Source organism: Scyliorhinus torazame, chromosome 22, assembly GCF_047496885.1.
Source record: "Scyliorhinus torazame isolate Kashiwa2021f chromosome 22, sScyTor2.1, whole genome shotgun sequence".
Lineage (NCBI taxonomy): Eukaryota > Metazoa > Chordata > Chondrichthyes > Carcharhiniformes > Scyliorhinidae > Scyliorhinus > Scyliorhinus torazame.
Window position 1 is genome coordinate 24,170,632 of NC_092728.1, and position 4,613 is coordinate 24,175,244.

The window sequence follows — 4,613 nt, forward strand, 5'->3', positions numbered from 1 at the left end:
CGGGCAACGCCGTGGGTCTCATCTCCCCATGCAGGAGGATCGGCCGACTAACAGGAAACAGGGAGCCGGGATAAATGGGTCAGATATTCAGGTTTGGCACACCGTAATGGGAGGAGTGCCATGATGGGCTGACGGACGGGCCAACTGTAGCGGCAGCCAAGTTGACTGACGATACAAAGCTGGGGCGGGAATGAAAGCTCAGGATACAAAGAGTCTGCGAAGGGACATCAATTGGGTTTTGGAGTGGGCAAGAGTTTGGCGGATGGGGGATAATGTGGGAAAATGTGAGGTTGCCCACTTTGGTGAGGAGGGGTGGGGAGAGAGGGGAATAGAAACATATTATTGAAATGGAGAGAGAGACGGCAAAATTCTACGACAGAGGGATTGATCCTCTCATGGGAGAATCTAGAACCAGGTCCGCCGTTTAAAAATAGTCGCCCATTTAGAGCTGGGATGAGAAGAATTTTCTTCCCCTCGAGAGAGAGAGAGAGAGAGAGAGAGAGAGAGAGAGAGTCTCCATAACTTTCTTCCTCACAAGGCGGTAGAAGTGGACATTTCTAAATTTATTCAGAGGTGAATAAATTCCTGATAAGCAAGTAGCTGTCTGTGTGTGTGTGTGTGGGGGGGGGGGGGGGGGCAAGTGAGACTGCGGAGACAATATGAGCCACAATCTCAGTGAATGGGGGTAGCAGGATTCGAGGGGCCACGCTCCTAATTTGTACATGGGTGTCCTTGTGCATAGAACATTGCAGCGCAGTACAGGCCCTTCGGCCCTCGATGTGGCGCCGACCTGTGAAACCACTCTAAAGCCCATCTACACTATTCCCTTATCGTCCATATGTTTGTCCAATGACCATTTAAATGCCCTTAGTGTTGGCATTGATATAGAAATGGATCGCCAAATGTTACTACCACAGGCACAGCAAGTGATTAGGAAGCCAACTGAGATGTTGTGCTTTATTGCGATGTTGGGGTTGGGGGGGGGGCGGGGGGGGGGGGGGTGAAAGGAGTATAAAAGTTAGGAAGTCTTGCTCCATCTGTACAGAGTTTGGTGTTTCTGCAGCTGGAGTACTGCATAGTATTGGCCTCCTTACCCTTACTGAAGGAAGGTTCACTGGGCTGGTTCCTGGGATGAAAATGAAATGAAATGAAAATCGCTTATTGTCACAAGTCGGCTTCAAATGAAGTGACTGTGAAAAGCCCCTAGTCGCCACATTCCGGCGCCTGTTCGGGGAGGCTGGTACGGGAATTGAACCGTGCTGCTGGCCTGCCTTGGTCTGCTTTAAAGCCAGCGATTTAGCCCAGTGTGCTAAACCAGCCCAGATGAGGAAAGGATTCAGCAGGTCGGGGTTCTGTACCCACCGGAGTTGAGAACAACGAGAGGTGATCTTATGGAAACATATCAGATTCTGAGGGGATGGGGGTTGACACGGTGAATGCGGAGAGGCTGTTTTCCTCCCTCATGTGGGGAGGGGAAGGAGAATCTAGAAATAATAATAAGTCACTTATTGTCACAAGTAAGCTTCAATGAAGTTACTGTGAAAAGCCCCTAGTCACCACATTCCGGCGCCTGTTCGGGGAGGCTGGTACGGGAATTGAACCCACGCCGCTGGCTGTGTTCTGCATTACAAGCCTGCGATTTAACCCACTGTGCTAAACCAGCCCCTGCTGGCTTACTGGGGAGGGGACAGTTTGAGAATATGGGAGTCTCCCATTGAAGACGGAGATGAGGAGGAATTTCTTCTCTCGGAGGGGGGGGGGGGTCAGTCTGTGGAATTCCACCCCCCCCCCACCCAGAATGCTGTGGGGGCTCATTCAAGGCCGAGATGGACACATTCTGATCGACGTGGGGGTCGAGGGTTATGGGGGGGCGGGGAGGGGAGAGAGACAGACAGGAAAATGGAGACGAGACCCCGATCAGATACGATCTTATCGAATGGGAGGCCAGGGCCCGAGGGGCCTCCTCCCGATTCTTCAGACCAGCATCCAAACCGCCAGCGTCCCAACGCTCCCCTTAAGATGAGGAAACGGAGAAGGCCCTTTGGCGGCTCGAGCCTCTTCCATCATGCCGATGCATAGATCGTGGCTGACATGCATCGGAACACGGCCGCAGCTGTCCTCCCTGAACGTCAGGGTGCTTAGCGTTCCCTGTCTATCGTTTCATTTCGCTGGGCAAAGGCCCAGCATTTGTTGTCCATTCTTAATTGCTCCTTGAACTGAGTATCTCGCTAGGGGCCATTTCGAAGGTGCAGTTAAGAGTCGTGGGGTTGGGGGGGGGGGGGGGGGGGTGCGCGGTTCTGGCCTCGCGTGTAGCACAGACCGGGGTAAGGACGGCAGATTCCCCTCCCTAAAGGAGACGTTAGTGAACCTGACGGGGTTTGAACAACAATCGATGATGGTCTCGCGGCCGCCGTACCGGAGACCAGCTTGATAATTCAACATTTTATGAATCCAAGTTAAATTCCCACCGGGTGCCGTGGTGAGATTTGAACTCACGGAGTTTAAAACACTGGGTTCGGCCCCAGTGCGCGCAGTTCTGGTCACCACACTGGAGAGGGTGCAGAGGAGATTCGCCAGGATGCTGCCTGGGCTGGAGCGTTTCAGCCATGAACAGGCTGGGCTGGATCTCCTTAGAGCAGCGAAGGCTGAGGAGGGACCTGATTGAGGTGTACAAAATGATGAGGGACATAGATAAAAGGTGGACAGGAAGGTACTTTGTTGAGGGGTCAATAACCCCTTTGGTGAGGGGTCAATAACCAGGAGGCCTAGATTGAAGGTAAGAGGCAGAAGGTTTAGAGGAGACGTGAGGGGAAACCTTTTCATCCAGAGGGTGCTGGGAATCTGGAACCCGCTGCCTGAAAGGGTGGTAGAGGCGAGAAACCTCACGAGTCGCAAAAAGTTGGTTTACAGGTGATTAAGAAGGCAAATGGAGTTTTGTCCTCAATTGTATAAGGTGTTAGTGAGGCCACACCTGGAGTATTGTGTTCAGTTTTGGTCTCCTTACTTGAGAAAGGACGTACTGGCACTGGAGGGTGTGCAGAGGAGATTCACTAGGTTAATCCCAGAGCTGAAGGGGTTGGATTACGAGGAGAGGTTGAGTAGACTGGGACTGTACTCGTTGGAATTTAGAAGGATGAGGGGGGATCTGAGAGAAACATATAAGATTATGAAGGGAATAGATAGGATAGATGCGGGCAGGTTGTTTCCACTGGCGGGTGAAAGCAGAACTAGGGGGCATAGCCTCAAAATAAGGGGAAGTAGATTTAGGACTGAGTTTAGGAGGAACTTCTTCACCCAAAGGGTTGTGAATCTATGGAATTCCTTGCCCAGTGAAGCAGTAGAGGCTCCTTCATTAAATGTTTTTAAGATAACGATAGATAGTTTTTTTGAAGAATAAAGGGATTAAGGATTATGGTGTTCGGGCCGGAAAGTGGAGCTGAGTCCACAAAAGATCAGCCATGATCTCATTGAATGGCGGAGCAGGCTCGAGGGGCCAGGTGGCCAACTCCTGCTCCGAGTTCTTATTTGAGCAGCACTTAGATCAGCACACCAGGCTGCAGCCCAAGTGCTGGAAAATGGGATCAGGATAGGTAGAGTCCTTGATGGTCGGCACGGACGCAATGGGCCGAAGGTCCTCTTTCCGTGCTGTAAAACACGATGAAATCGGCCGACCTTACCCGGTCTGGCCTATGCCAGACCCTCCCCCCACACACACACTCAGCCATGTGGTCACCTCTTTGGCCCAGTGAACTACCCAGAACGAACGACTGAATAAGATGCCCGAAAACATGATGAACAATTGCTCGATCGTTTGTGTCAGTAATTCGATATCGGGTCTGCGTGGGTTTCGCCCCCAACACCCAAAGATGTGCAGGGTAGGTGGATGGCCACGCTAAATTGACCCTTAATTGGAAAAAAATGAATTGGGCACTCTAAAATTATTTATTTTTTAAAATTTCAATATCGGTGCCTCACCCGTCTTCTGAAGTTCTGGAGTGCTGACTTGAAGGTGTAGTATTGTCGTCGAAATCTCGACCGGCCATCCACACGTCCCTTGACCTGACCCCCCCCCCAGTCTGTGGGGACCGGAATCCTGGTCTATAGGGGGTTGCGGCTTCCCGCTGGACCAGGTAGAATTCTCTTGCAGGTTCATCCTCTATTGACGTTCTTCCCTCTGCCCCCCCCCCCCCCCCCTTGCAGAGGACTGAGGATGAAAGAGGCTCAGGATGAGGCAGAGTGGGACTTCAGCGGATCCTGGCAGCGCGGGCCGCTTTGGCGCTGCAGGAGAAAGAGGCGGAGGAAGCCAGGAGACTGAGGCAGGAGCTGGACACTTACAACAACCAGCTGGCCAAGGAGCAGCTCTCACAGTGAGTATCACGGTCTGGAGGAGGGAGGGCGAGTTGGGCGAAGGGGTGTCACTTTCCATTTGTAATGTGGTGTCCATCGGCGACAGGTCTGGCATCAGCTTCCCCTCCCCGGAACTCCAGACACGCTGACAGCAACACAGCACGCCGAGCGCAGAACTCCCCCAGTAGCAATCTCATAAACCATCACTAGTTGCCCTTTAGGAGGTGCTGGTGAGTTGCTTTCTTGAACTGCTGCAGACACTTTGG